Raw genomic sequence first — 15652 nt, forward strand, 5'->3', positions numbered from 1 at the left:
AAATTGTAGAAGCGACAAATGGAAACCGAAATTAAATTCAAGATTATGCGAAGTTATTACTAATATTTATGACTATCACAATATAATTCAAATATAGGGGATCTGAAGATTATGTTTAAATGTAATAAAATTGCCTTTGAGCATTTTTTGATATATTAAAGCGAAATGACATCCAAAAGAAAATAAGGTTAGGAACCCGTTTTTCTACAGAACGACGCACATTAACCCACGCAAATAAAAAGACGGTATGATGTGAAATATAAATAGCTAATATAATAAACTTTTGAAAAAGTATTCTATTAATGTTTGACCTATAGTCTATTAATATTTTCTATTTGTTAATATTTATTTAAAAAATCATATTATAATTTTAGCGCACGCCTATTTATGAACTGAGTAAAATTTCGTTTGGAATCATAATTTTTGCAAAAGCTACTATTGAGCAAATGTGTGGGTTAAAAAATCATTTAATCGAATTTAAGTATTTCATATATTATATCAAATGTAATTTTATTTATAATTAATGTTCTGATAACAATGCTTCAGTATAATATCTAATCTAATATAGTACTTTACTAAAAACGATACAAGGGAGTGCCACCTATGGACAGATAAAAATGGACTGATAATCCTGTGGGGAGAACGGTAATGGGCTCTAGAGAGAGAAAAAACATATGAGATGTAGACCTATCTCTTTCTAGATAAAGCTGATTGGTCGAGAATATTTTCGTTGGGTGAAGTTTGGCGCAGCACAGGACCGTGCTTTGTGTCGCGAGTGCCCCAATAATGACAGTTTTGACAGTTTCAAGAAGAATTCAACGTATTACAACGTATTGTTTATCTTTTTTTTTTTAATGAACCGTACAGAATATTTAGGCAATACCCGGGGCTCCAAATCTCTTGACAGAGTTCTGAAATAGATAAAGGCAGGTCTACGTATAATATGCTTTTTCTCTCTCTAGAGCCCATTTCAGTTCTCCTCAAAGCGTTACCGGTCCATTTCTATATTTCGATGGTGCCACCACTATGGTGTAAGGGTACCTTTTCACGGAAGTCGAATTTTAATACACTCATGAATTAATGTGACACGTCGAGTTCGTATCTAGATTATGAACTAATCTAATTTACCATAAGCCAACAAAGTAGCTAGAAATGAATCCTATGAAAAATATTATTTTCACGATTAATTCAAAATAGCCCTCCGTGAAAAGGCACCCTTATACGAGTTTGTGATTTTATTTATTCGCATTAAAATAGAAAAATGAAATCGGTGATATCCTATTACAGCACAAACATTTCTATCTACTTAAACTTTGTTTATTTTTCAATTTACTGATTTTACTGCATACGACGGGACACAACTTTTTAGAACTTTGCATAACTTGACCTTTGTTGACGAAAACATGTAAATTAAAAAAAGGCCAGTCCGTTTCCGCAATTAGGGGTTTGGAAACCCAACTCCAGCGATGAAATCCTTGACTGAAAATCTTCTTAACTAAAAATAATTAATTCAATTTAAGGTTCTAAAAAAAGATAATAAAACTGCAATTTTTATAAGTGAATCAATAAAAACATATTTTATTAAACTGAACTTTTGAATTCTATCTTTACAGACTTTAATTATATGTCTCGAGATAACTAATGAACGAGCCGCGGCTGTGTATCAGATTCTTCTGGTCCTTTACCTCCTCGTCTGGAGCTTCGATGCCGTCGCAGCGGTTCTCAGCTTCCCCCACATTTTTATACATTCTTTCATTACACATCAGCCCTAATCCCTACTCTAAAATTCTATATTTCTCCTTAGCCTCCTAAGCCCAACTATGGATTGCGTAATCGGTAATCCTCTGTTCTCGTGAAAAGCCTTGGAGCACGATAAATTCCAGGCGTGACTTTTTTATAAACAGTTCTGTCATCGAGTCCTACATCAAAACCTAACATTCCCAACACCCTTTTCAAATCGGTTTATTTTATTGTCGAAACGGCGACTCTATGTCAACAGTTCGAAAGTAAAATCTAAATTACCATATACATCCTGCTGTCGAAAGTTAATACTTCTTTCGTAAAATGAACATGATGCTAATGTTTAATCTCAAATATACATTCGTTCACATTCATCATACTAGTCTTGACATTTTATTTACAGAAAAAATGCTTTATCGTTAAAGATATTTTCTTTTTCTTCATGCCGACTTGCCCGACTGTTGCTTTGCCAATCTTTATCGAAAGATATTTTATTCTCAATTCGAATGTATTCGCATTATATTTCATTTATTTCAAATTGTAAAACCTCGCATTTTATGTCACCGATGATGCTGTTCGTAGCGTCAAGAATGCGAATTAAATCTGCTCATTACACTTCTCTCCTTACAAAAAAGGCACTTCCATAAAGTGGCTTTTTCAATTTAAGTAAATTCGTTCAATTTTGGATAAAATTCGCATTCAAGCAAGATATCTAGTTGCTTCATAGATTATGATAAATTTTGACTGGTGATATTTAGTGCAAACTGGTAAAAAAGAATGAAACCACTGCGTTTATCCCATCTATGAACATCAAATAAAAAAGTTTTCATTTGTGTAAACTTTGCAACGTCCTTTGATGTAAATTCTAAATCATTTATTGATTAATAATATTTACAAGTAATTATGCATTCTATTATCTACTTTACGTTAACTTGGGTATTTTAATAAATTATCTCTAGCTTCCTTGTCGATGCTTATTTCTAACCTTGATTACATTCACGTAAACAGTGGTTTAAAAGTTAAATATTTGTTTAAACTTTACAGGATAAAATGTCATAGCATATTTTACGTTATTTTGCAGCTCATGAGGAGCTTAACCGAGAAAATATTTGGTGAGTTGTCACGTTTTTTTTTTAATTGCATACAATACTTTCTTGTGAAATGCATTTGGAATACTCGTCACTAAAATCTAACTTAAAATTTAAATCCTGAGTATTCTTTTTTATTTTATTTGGATCTTCGATTGAAATTATCTGACAGTTCCAACTCTGCTTTAAACGAAAACTCAATTTCCCTGACAAAAAGTAGTTCAAAAAAATTTTATGAATAGCCCATTATTCTAGTATATAAAAAAATATTACTAAATAATATATAAAGAGTTCTAACAATAATCTATTTTCTTTAAATTTTTAGCAACAAATCTGAATCAAAAATATGCCTATACAATTAATTATTCCATAAAAACTTCAAACTATACTGACTCATTTGTGCTTGAAAATAGAAACTTTGCGGTATTTAAAATCTCTTAACCCAGATAGCAAAATGTCCGCCCAGGGCTGGCGTATGCGCCAGCACGCGGTCCGATTGATAGGACCGCCGTGCGGGCACCTGAGTGGCGCAAATTGCGCGCCATTGCTGGCTATATCGCCCGCCCGACCGTCCGGCGCCCAACGTGCCGGCCGCGTGCAAGCCCAAATTGCTGCCAATATTTTTATTTTAAAAGATGAATGTGGGATGGAGGAAATGCAGGAAGACGTATATTTTATCAATAATAATATATTTTATAATTATAATAAAATACTAGAAGTAATTATTAATGAGTTATTTGCTACAAATTTATAACGCATGCTTATTATGTTGAAAGGTATTTTCTAAAGCTGGTGGCGAAAAATTTTTGTTGTAAAAGTTAATAACAAGAAAATTAGAATGTTTCAACATGATTGACATTTTTCTCCTTACTTGCTAAACGGAGATTAACAGCTGTAAAGTTAGAATTTCATTTATGAATGTCTATTATATAAATAAGCTTTTGAATTTAAAAAAGTGCATTTGATAGTAAGAATCTCATATTTTTATAAACAATTTGAGATTTTTTACTCAAAAAATTTGTCATCTTTCGTTGTTTTATATTACCACCTATGGAGATAAACGCTGGAAGAAATACGATGTAATTCTTATCAGGCATTGATAAAAGATTTTTTCGGCCCAGAATCATCTTTCCCCTCGAGACCTTTGGCTCTGAGAGAGATTGGCAAACTTTTTATTTTTTCCATTGTCCATAATTTCTCTGCTCGGCCCTTATTTCTTTCAAAGTCCTTACTCTGACAAGTTAAAAGAACACCAATTAATAAAAGTTACGAGTTCTATTAACTTAACTTAAATGTAGGTTTATGGGCAGGTACCACAGTGTTATAGAAAAATTGAAAAGTTACAGTAGGAACTAGTTAATCAACAAAATCAGAATTTTCCAGGACAGGGAATTAACGTTGTGTAAAATCGAAATAAACTTTAAAGGGTAAAACAAAAGTCCATTTCCGAGCCAAACTGTTCCTAAAGTCAGACAAAAAAAGGAAGATTGACAAACATTATCCAGTTCAGAGAAATATAATGTAACTTGTCGGAGAGTGAATTATGATAGTCACGACGAATAATAAGTGACAGAATGGATAAAAATTTTGAGGTTAAAATTGTTTTTGTCCTTTCTGTCACTTACTGCCCAGCGTTACTATTATAATTTACTTTTCGGCTTTTAAAAATGTAACAAAAATTTGGGAACTTCTCCAATTTTCTTCCCGTTTTTTTGTTTCAAAAATCATAATTTTGTTTAAACATTATTTGAATTTGGGTTGAAAGTTTACGCATTTAGTATAAAATTAATTTTTTTGTTTCGAATTGAATAATTTTAAAATTTTAAATTTAAGTCCCTTCGTAAAATTGATAACTATTACATGTTTCTTCGGAAGCTCATATTTTCTGTTTAAAAAATCAATTATTTGGTTCAAAATTAATGAACTTCATAAATTTTGTCATGAATTCAACTAATGATTTCTAAACAAAACAGTTGAATTTTCCACAAAATAATTACATTTTTAACCTAAACGTTGAAACTTTAACAAATTAAATGTTCTACCAAACGAAGACAAATTTTCAACAAATCACGTGAAATTTTAATAAAATAGTTGAATTTTTAAGATAAAATTACCACTTTTATAACAACAAATAAATAGTTTAATTATCCGTCAAGACCTCTTCAGTGTAATCTAATAATTCTCTTTGATTCATATGCAAATTACACTAGAACTAAAAGTTAAACAAAATCGTTTATTTCACTTTTTACGTTTTGAGGTTAAGCCTCGCGCTAAGCGCGACGTCTGTTTAGTCCTAATTGGAGTAGGGTTGTAAAATTTCATGATACTTTGGTTCGATGAAAAGTTTCATGAAACTTTCAAGGTCTTGTGAAACATTGCAATGTTTCAAAGACGGTGGCGGGAAAATTCAAACCGCATATAATAACAAGTGAAAATCAATTCACATTTTCTCAAGTAATCGTTGATTAAATAAATAATTAAATAATGCAATACGTTTCGATATTTTCCCTGTAAATTAAATACTAAAAATTTATGAACAAAATTGAGTTTTATAGCAAATACAGTTAAATGATTAAGAATTATAAAAACCCAATTTTCCGATATGAGTTAATATATATATTTATTAGTTATATATAATAGACTAACAAATTTTAAAGTATTCAGAGCAATAATTTTTTATATTTTCACCAATATCGCAATTTTACTGCGGAGCTCTACCGATAGAAATCTCTGAGTTTTCTCTAGCGAAATTGCCTGGCCCATTTGAGACTATAAGTAGAGTCGATTTGAAACAATTTAGTCTGAGATATAGTCTGAGAGATTTGGATCTTTTTAGTGATACTTTTAAGAGTGCTGCGATGGTAATATAATGTTCCTTTTGTATTCGCCACATACCGGGGGGGGGGAGTTATTTACAGTAGTTGGCCGTCGCTAATCCAACTCCCCCTTTTTAAATTTCTCTTCAAATTATTGACACTTTTTTTAAATTTAATGCATTTTCTCATTATACTTATTCATAATTATAACTTATATACCAATATACCATTTTCTAGTTGAATTAAAAAATTTGGTCTTTTTTGGCTATCTCATTCCATTTACGAGAAACGTCGTATTAATTCCAATTTTAAGCATTTTAAAAAAAAGTTAGATATCTGAAATCATCGAACCCCGTAGATTCCGAATTATTATGTTTTAGGCTGCTAACTATTAAAATAAAAAAAAATCTACTTCTAAATTTTAACCCAAAAGCTTAAAGCCATGTGATACTTAGAAAATTGTCGATTTTACCAGGTTTAGGTTCTCTTAGCTTTTTTTCTATAATAATAAATATTTTGTCTCGAAAAATTGAGAAATGATACGAGAACATGATAACGGACATCCCCATACACTTTTTTAAGGGTTAATTCAAAAAAGTTTTAATTTAGCAAAATGTGACTAATTTGCATAGCGCTTAGGAAATAGTATCGATTTTTTACGTGTTAGATTTCCCGGCTTTATTCCTAGGATATGAAATATTTTGCTTTCAAAATCTGGAAAATGATAGCGAACATGCTAACGGACGTCTCCGCACAATTTGTTCGTGTTTTTTCATCAAAAAATTTTTGATAGTGCTAACAACGTGCGTATATATTTCGAGGTTATGTGTGTTACTATTCACCCGAGCGTTACTTCCAAATTAAATAATATTTTTGGACGAAAACTTTCGACATACAAATAAACATAGTAACTAATCTCCCGGAACTAACCTTGTTTACAGGCAATTAAAAAAGTTTATTTCATAAATAATTTCCAGATTATCGAAAAGGCAGAGATGAAAAACGACGGAACCTTAAAATAATGCATATGAATAAAATTTTTATTCAGTACAATTAATTTTTTGTTATTATCCCTCAAAAAAGAGTCCGGGGACGTTCGTTGTGATGTTTTATAGCATCTCCGAATTCAGTTTTAAAAATTTTTTATTTTTGTCGAAAAAAAGCCGGGGAAACTGTAAGTATCACATGCCCTTAACAAAGGACACTTGAGTGTCGGCTACTCTATTGATATAGCCCCTCTGCTTGTTATTTATGATCGAATTCTTATTTCAATTTCAGCCTCTCTGCTTTTATTTATGATCGTATTTCTATTTGAATTTCAGAAAGGACATTCTAAAGCCTTTAAAACATTTAAAGGAAGTACCTGGACCTTTGAATGTATCTACCTGAGTGCTTGCGGAGAATTTCTCTGAGCTTCTCTGACCCTAGAGAATCTTTAGAATATACTATGAGATTTCTTTCGGTAAGGAAACACTGAGAAACACTAAATAAAATTTCAAAATAAGTTTAAACTTGCGGCGAAGTGGCATACGATACGAGTCACAAGTACCTAACCTGATCAGCTTTCCGCGCATGCGCATATGGAAGTTCTCCCTTCCCCCCAATGTTTCATGAAACGATGAAACTTTGACTGTGAAACATTTGAAAGTTTCAAGTGAAAGTTTCAATGTTACAATGAAATGTTTCATTGCTCACAACCCTAAATTGGAGACACTTCTATACATTTATATTTAACGATAAGAAAGAAAATAGTATAGTCTCACATGCAATTTTCGATTATCAATCAGTATTCAAAAAATCAGTGACAATATTCACGAGAATCACAATAAAAGAATCCAAAACTTCAAAGAACAACAAGCGCGTTTTGCTACAATGAACTTGTGACTGTACTCACAGACGGACTGTACAGTTTACAAACACTCAAAAGATAGTGTCGCAGTGAGAGTGGTATCAGAAAGCGGATATCTCTGGCACGCGCAGTAGTTATTCCTGTGTATTTTTAGGTTATGTAATGCCATGTGTTAATTTAAAAATACACAGAATCACTATTGCACATGCCAGAGATATCCGCGTTCTGACACCATTGCGCGGTGACGAAACAAACTGATACATAAGTTGGGCGCGAAATTCAAAGTTGTATAGTTTAAAATAGAAAATGATGGATTCCTTAAACAAAAAAGATATATTTTTCTGAATAACTAGATTTCACTATCCATGTCTTAATTTTTAAAAACCAAATTACATAAAAAGTATATCCAAGAAACATGACAAAATGTAGACATAACTTGTAAACGATTATTAATTGACTAAAAAATTTCAAAATGTCTGAAAAAACACTTGCCCTTAACGTTCAATATGTTTTTCATTAATTCCAAAACATTTTGAGTTTTTATGATTTTTAGTGGAGGAAATTATTTAAAGAAATGGAAATTGTTTAAATTATTTTAAAATGTCTTAAATAAACATATTATTTATAAGATTCATTTTCCGTTTTTATCATTCCGCATAATACTGTTAGTGTATATTTAACGTTAAAACCTCGATTAATGTATAAACTAAATAATAATTTTTTAAGCATTTTAAAATCAGATAACATATAATTGAAAATGTTCCAGTTATCTAACATTCACAATTCAATTTTATTTTTAAGATTACTTTATATAAATTATTTGTAATATACAGTAACAAAATCTTTTCTTGTCCGCACTTTTAACGCGACAAAACGATGCTTAATGGCCGGTATATCGTTCCCTACGCACTGTGCGGGTGACGGTCGTCAATTCTGCCCGCATTTCGGTCTCCCGCTCATTCATACCGACCAAACGACTCTTTATCGCCGGCACTTTGTCTGGCGCCCGACAGTTTGGTAATGTGCCAGGCACATTTGTTATCTGGGTAATAGTTATTTTTTATTATAATTACTTTCTCAAATCTATAATTTTCTACAACTCACAGATTTTCGAAAAAGATTCGCTTCTTTCTCTTTTGAATCTCTATTAATAATTTTGTCATCTCTCACTTTCCCATTGGGTCCCCATTCGGTTCCTTTGCAAAAAAACTCGAAAAAACAGCAAAATCAACTTTTAAATGTTTGAAATTCGGATTCTACGTTAAAATTCCATATAAAAGGTCACGGAATAATCGCAATAGTTTTTTTTTGCAACGGTAAAAAGTTTAAAAAAATATAAGACGTATAACGCCTGTTGACTGCTACTTACAGGCGATGCGTTTGAAGTGTAGCAGCAACAGGCGTTATACGTCTTAAATTTTTTAAAACTTTTTACCGTTGCAAAAAAAAACAATTGCGATTATTTTGTGACCTTCTATAGGGAATTTTAACGTAGAATCCGAAGTTCAACAATTTAAAAGACCCAATGGGTTCTTACGGGTACTTTGTAGAGGCTCCATTCAGTTCCTTCGGTCCGCCAAAACTCTTTTACATATATATCGTTCGTGCGAGCTTGCCGGATTAAATTCACGTGTCCTTTCCTTTCCTAATACTGACCTATCTTACTTTTTCTTTTTATTTTACGAGTTTTACTCATTTGACTCTTCGTTACTTAGCAAATTTCCAAATTAAAATTAATTATCAGCAATTCAAAAATTTCAATTATTACAATTCAATCATTTCAATAAATTACAGTTTTTGATAATTAATTTGACATCTGGCAATTTACAAGTTTACAGAGACGTTTTTTATACATACGTCAATTGTTATGAAGGCTGCAAAAATTAATTGTAATATTCATTTTTTAATTTAAGTTTAAACTTATCTCAGAAATGCATGTTTGATGCTATTTACATGAAAAATAGAAGTTTGCTTTGGTGTGATTTGCAACTCTACGTTGAGATCATCAAAGACTTTAATGATTTTAAATGGGCCTGAATAATAGTCATAAAATTTGTCCTCCCTCGTATTAATTAGTACATAAACGTATTGATTAGGCTCAAACTTTTTTTCGTAAATCTTTTGGTCGTAATACTTTTGCAACGTCTTTTTGAAGCTTTTAATCGAGCTGAAGCAAGTGATTCTGTTTCTACAATTCGATTTAAAACTTCGTCATCTAATTGCACACATGTCATAGGTATCTTCTAGTCTCCAAATTCGGAAGGAAATCGGGCCCTTCTCTCAAATAGCACTTCGTCAGGAGTCATACCAGTGGACTCGTGAACGGAAGTATTAAAGGAAAAAACTGGCAAACGGAAGTCACTGGTCCCAGTTACTTCGCTCACTATAATTGCGTAAGTATTACACGAATGTGTGGTGACTTCTTTCTAACGCCCCCGGAGATTGTGGAAGATAAGCACTAGAATGATATTTCCGAGTTTTAAATATTGTAGCTATACAGATTACAATGCTGCTCATAAATTGAGATCCTTGGTCACTTTGTATTATTTCGGGGCATCCAAAAACGCAAATTAAATTATCTGCTGAATCGCACCTGAGTATTTACTTAAACGATCCTGCTATGTCAACATATATTGATTTCCTGATTCGGTTACTGGCATAGGACCTGCAATATCAATTTGTACTTTCTTAAAAACTCTAGTAGGAGTATCAGTAATTCGTGTAGGAATTTTTGTCTTTACTCTTGTCAACTTTCGCTTCTAACATGCTTCACCTGTTTTTACATAATCTCTAATCTGATCCCTCATACCATTCCAATAAAATCGTTCTCGAATTCTTTCTAAAGTTTTTGTTTCTCCTTTATGAACACCCACGCTTAAATCATGACATTCCCTAATAATTTCCGCGCGCTTTTCCACCTCAGGAACTTCGGCTTCACCGGTACATACTGTTATCTGGTAACCTCCCTTGCCGAAATGTGTTCTGAAAACTTTTTCAATGACTGACCAGAACAATTTATCGAATCCATTCCCTTCTCGTGACAAACTGAAAGTGTTAGTATTTGTAGCTTCCATAGCCTCTCTTAGTGTCATCACCGCAGTCTCTATATTCTTTACTAATTATGGAATTGTCCAGTAATTCCCTACCCAGGATTGTAGTAAGTACCCCATCACATGAAACGAAATTCAGGATATTGTCATCCCTCATCCATACTTTATCTCTACTTAACTGAAATAATGGAGTAAGTATCGGATTACACTGTTTCAACCCTGCATGCGAAATTTGTGTTGCCTCTGCGGAAGCACTTTCGTTCAATTTCAATCGTTTTTTAGGTCTTATGTCTTCGTTATTCGTCTCGTCTCTAATTTTCAAAGAATTCCGTTGAAATTTTTTGTCTCATTTTCACTCGAAACGTCATCGTCAAAATCTTTAACTGAACAATCAACTGCCTTATTCTCATAAAAATCTTTTTTACTTTGGATGGCGGGTGCCCATAGCACGCAACCTGCTTGCGTACTCTGCATAGAAGAGTCAACTAAAAACTCAACAGCCGTACTCTCAAACGCCGTAATTACTGTGGATCGTAGGTGTCCATAGGACGCAAACTCCTTCCGTACTCTCATAAGCCTTTTTACTACTCTGGATAGCAGGTGCCCATAGGATGCAACCTCCTTCAGTACTCTCACAAACATCTTTATTACTCTGGATGGCAGGTGCTCATAGGACGCAACCTCCTTCCATACTCTCGTGGTCTATCAAAAGCTCTGCGGGTACGTTCTCATTTTCCGCGTGGCCAGGTGGTCCACTAAATACCCCTTCTGTAAGGAAGGTGTCCATAGTACGCGATCTCCTTCCCGGGGACCGTGCCTTCTCCATCGAAGACACCTCCCCCAGGGACCAGACACCACAGTAAGCGGTTCCTTCTCGACTCGGAATGGAAGAGCCGACGCCAAAACTGGCAATCTCTCTCCCCATTCCTTCAACCTCTCTCTCAGTCAAGCGCTTTCTGCCGCAGGTACCAAAGCCATCGCACTTCCGTAACCAAACTGTCTCCAACTTCTGGGACCAAACTGTCTCCAACTTCCTCAACAAATGCTTCATTCACTTCTATCTCATCTTCAAAGCAGCAATTGCCAACAAAAACTATTTTTATAGAATATTCATTGTAGAGGACTTTGCTTTCGGAGAAGCAGCCAATGTTCGACCTAAACCCCTTTGCAGCATCCTCATGACCATCCCTACCACCTTTACCACTCTTTACTATTTTTTTCATTCAAATTTATTGGATTTCGTGAAAGCGCATTCACATTGGACTTTCCAATGAGCTAAACGGGATCCCATCGTAGGGTCCTTTAACTTGTCTAACCATACTAATGCTTTGTGATCTGTAACCAACGTAAATTTAGTACCATAGATATATGGTCGAAAATGTTTAACAACAAACATAATAGCTAACAGTTCTTTCTCTGTTGTTGTATAATTTATTTCTGCTTTATTCATAGTTCGCGACGCATACGCAATAGGTAAATCTTTACCAATTTCACCATAACTTAATATGGCTCCTATAGCAAAATCAGATGCATCTGTAGTAATTATGAATGGCTCGTCGAGTTTCGGGTACTGCAATAGCGGTTGCGTACAAAGAATGTTTTTCGATTTATTTAAAGCGTTTTCGGCACGATCAGATCAGACAAATAGCACATTCTTCTTTAATAACAATGACAATGGTTTAGCAATCGCAGCAACATTTGTTATAAATCGCCGGTAGTACCATGTCTCAATTTTTTTCGGATCAGGTTTAACCTCATCTTTAGAAATGATGTAACCCAAATATCCAATTTCTTTGCATCGAAACCTACATTTATCGGGTTGTAAAATAATTTCAGCATTCTTCAAAGGTCCTAATAATTTTTCTAATTTTTCTTCATGTTCTTGTACAGATTTAGCGTAAATGACAATATCGTCCATATATACAAAGAGTTCAACCCCTTGCATCCCTGACAAAACAATATCCATGAACCGTTGAAACGTGGCGATTGCTGATTTCAGCCCAAAAGGCATCCTATTAAATTCGAGATGGTCAAAAAGGGTCGAAAAAGCTGTCTTATGTCGGTCCGCCGAATCGATTTCAATCTGGTGAAACCCAGACATGAGATCGAGAACTGTGAAATATCGAGAACCACCCAACTGATCCAATATAGATGTAATATTGGGGAGAGGGTAAGCATCCCCGACAGTTCTTTCGTTAAGAGCGCGATAGTCTATGACCATTGGCCACCTTTTGTTACCCTTAGAATCCACTTTTTTCGGTAATACCCAAACCGGAAAGTTATAAGGTGAGCTAGAAGGCGATACTGCATTTTTTTCTTTTGATTTATTTGTTTCTTGTGCTATTACTTCTTTATGTACTACGGGATACCTATAGCTTGGTTTATTTACGTGTATATCATCTACGGTTCTAATTTTATGTTTCAAAACATTCGTACAACTTAATTTGTCTCCTTTCAAAAAGAATTGATAAGGAAATTTTCTTATACTTTTTAAAAGACTTTCTTTTTCCTCTCTGTTCAAATTGGATAAATGAAGTTCTGGTAGTAATTTTTTAAATCGTCCAGCGGGAGTAGTTTCGCTTTTTTTATTAATAATGCATTTTTAACGTTTTTACTAGTATCTTTAGTATTGTTTTCGTTAGCATTTGGGTTGGCTTCGTTAAAATCTTCGCTATTTTCTTCATTCAAGTCTTTGTTAATGTCTTGTAATGTCTTGTAATATCACGGGCGAAACTGAGAGCTCTATTTCCCTGATAGCAGTATTAATGCAATAGACTCGAATATTACCCTCTTTTACGGTTGCTAAAGATTTTCACAAAAATATACCTGGGCCTGTTGGTATTAAGGACATACAGTCGACGCTACGTACGTTGCCGCGCGCGGATCAGTGTTTACAAACAGAGAAAGTTTGATTGTCAGAATACATATTGTGGAAGTGATTATCTCACATTTGATTCCAAAATATTGCGAGCACATCGTTCTCTCGTGGAAAAAACTAAAAAATAGGTTAGCATTTACGAATTACGTACATACCAACGTGATTACGTAAATAGGCAATGTAAACAGCGAGCGGTACAATTCTCGGATGCCGAGCGGTCGCGGTGGGGGAAGAGCTCGAGCGAGAGTTAGGAGAAGCGGCAAGGTAAATAGTGGCAAGGAAAGTAGCGTCGACTGTATATCCTTCTGTCAAATCGGTATTAGTTACTGGTAAAGTTACTAATTGTTTGGTACGAGCTTTTAAAATAAGTGTAGTGTCCCTCTTGGGTGAAGTTTCAATTGACGAACTGAATGCAAATTCGCCTGTGTGATTTTTTATTATTTTTGTTTTCAGATCAATGACAGAGTCGGACAGGAAAGGCATTCCTAACATTCCGTTGCAACTTGCGGGAAAATTATTCGGTATTATTTGAAAAGGACAATCAACCCCATTAATATTTATGTACACTTCTCCAGAGGTCTTTACCCCTTGACTGGTAATTCCAAATAAATGATATCTGACATCAAAATTTACTGGTGTTCCTGTTTTTACTTTTCTTCGTTTAATTAAGTTTAATTCTGCCCCTGTGTCTACAACAAAACCACCATTTCCATTTTTTATATTTTCACTATTTATGTTTATATTTGGTGAGACTGCTTTCTCAACTGTATTGAATTTTAAAACGACAAGTCGGATCGATGCTGCATTTTTGAAGAGCTAGCTGTCGCATCATTCAGTCGAACTCACTTCTCGTTTAAATTTTCATCTTTGTTATAGCGATTTTCTGCTACTTTATCTAATCTTTTAAAGCACTTTTCAAGTTCACGTCCAGTCTATTTGCAATATCTACAGATTAATTAATTTTTATTTTTACTGTTATTACCCTTATTTTTCGGACAATCACGAGCTGTATGACCTTCATTATTACAGGTAAAACATGCACATGATCTTTCAACATGACTCTTACAATCACGTCCAAAGTGCCCTTTTGCATTTCAATTATGGCAACGCGGATCGTTTAAATTTGTGACACTACAATTTCGTGCCATATGTTCGATCCTGCCGCCCTTAAAGCATGCAATGTCAAACTTCGAGCTTTCGCCTTCGCTTCGACCATTTCTATCGCTGTCTCTACTCGTACTTCCACCTCTTCCTCTCATTGCGTAGAACATACCTCACACTTTCTAGCACGTGCGTTGTTATAGTATGGCCCGGAATCGACCGCTCTGACTATTGTACTCTTTTACTTTTCCCGATTCTTCTGCTTTTTCCTTGTCTTCGCCCTTATTTTCTACAGGTTTCCGATCTAAGCCATCTACAAGTTCTAAGTCCCATTCTGCCGTTCTAGCTACATTAATCGCTTCTTGTAAAGTTTTTGGATGTTTAATTTTCACACGCAAGACTTATTCATTTTTCAATCCGCAAACAAAATTCTCGCAAGCTGTATTTCTTGCTGGCCTAATCAGACACTGAGCATCTTCTGGAGAATTTTGACCTTCTAATAATTCGATCATGTTTTCCAAAAGCTGACTGGTCCGAGCACAAAATTCGCTAACATTCTCTTTTTCATGCTGGGCTAACTTAGAAAGAGCCTGATTAAGTTGGTTCAGAGTTCGTCGCTCAGCATAAGTAACTTTAAGGTATTTTAAAAGATCATCTAGTGAGTTTACATCGCGATCTGCAAGTGCGTTGTATGCAGCTCCTACCACCCTAGAACGTACTACTAAAAATAAATGTTCTTCAGCTGCAATAGAATTTCTAGCAAAAATACAATCTTTAATAAAGCGTCCCACTGTAATGTTTTCTCCGTCAAATTTTGCTGGAATAAAGGTGAGAGCGGTCTTGAAAGGGATTGGTTTCTTTGGCTCTTTCTGCGGTAGAGCAAAAATACCAGAGCTACTCGCTCTTGAACTAGGCTCTGAGCACGAAATGTTCGAACGGGCAGAGGCACGGTAGACTGCTACTGGATTCCGTGTCGCGATTTCCGGTTCTAAAATTTCTAAATTTTCCTGCAAATCCATGTTTCATCTACAGTCACAAATCGACGAAAAAGTTCCTCACGATTCCGACTTATGCGCGCCAAAAGAGCCTCAGAGGCGACCACTCTATTGCGTTTATTCTCAGCTGAGAGC

At 34.4% G+C, this 15652-nt stretch overlaps 1 long non-coding RNA gene across 1 annotated transcript; it reads left to right on the forward strand.

Moving 5' to 3' along the window:
- Positions 1 to 6992: 6992 nt before the first annotated feature.
- LOC117180915 lies at positions 6993 to 14049 on the forward strand. The gene is made up of 3 exons (XR_004468081.1): positions 6993 to 7106; positions 9730 to 9886; positions 13875 to 14049. It is a non-coding gene; the product is annotated as an uncharacterized LOC117180915 (long non-coding RNA).
- The last annotated feature ends 1603 nt before the right edge of the window (positions 14050 to 15652 follow it).

The sequence above is a fragment of the Belonocnema kinseyi genome, chromosome 9 (assembly GCF_010883055.1).
Source record: "Belonocnema kinseyi isolate 2016_QV_RU_SX_M_011 chromosome 9, B_treatae_v1, whole genome shotgun sequence".
Taxonomy (NCBI): Eukaryota; Metazoa; Arthropoda; class Insecta; order Hymenoptera; family Cynipidae; genus Belonocnema; species Belonocnema kinseyi.